Here is a 276-nt window from a genome sequence, read left to right on the forward strand (position 1 = left end):
TTCTGGATCCTCATTTGAATTTATTAGTACATTCATTCTTAGATTTTTTGAAAAAATCATTTAAAAATGTGGGGGATATTATATGCCATTATAAAAAAAATTTAAATGAGGAAGAAAAGAAAAGAAATGAAAATGATAATATAAATGTAGAAATAAATAAATATAATAATAATAATAATAATAATAATAATAATAATAATAATAATAATAATGATGTTAATATTAATTGTGATAGTTTAAAAATATGTAGAGAAAGACAATTTAATTTTGATTTAT

Source organism: Plasmodium gaboni, chromosome 14, assembly GCF_001602025.1.
Source record: "Plasmodium gaboni strain SY75 chromosome 14, whole genome shotgun sequence".
Taxonomy (NCBI): domain Eukaryota; phylum Apicomplexa; class Aconoidasida; order Haemosporida; family Plasmodiidae; genus Plasmodium; species Plasmodium gaboni.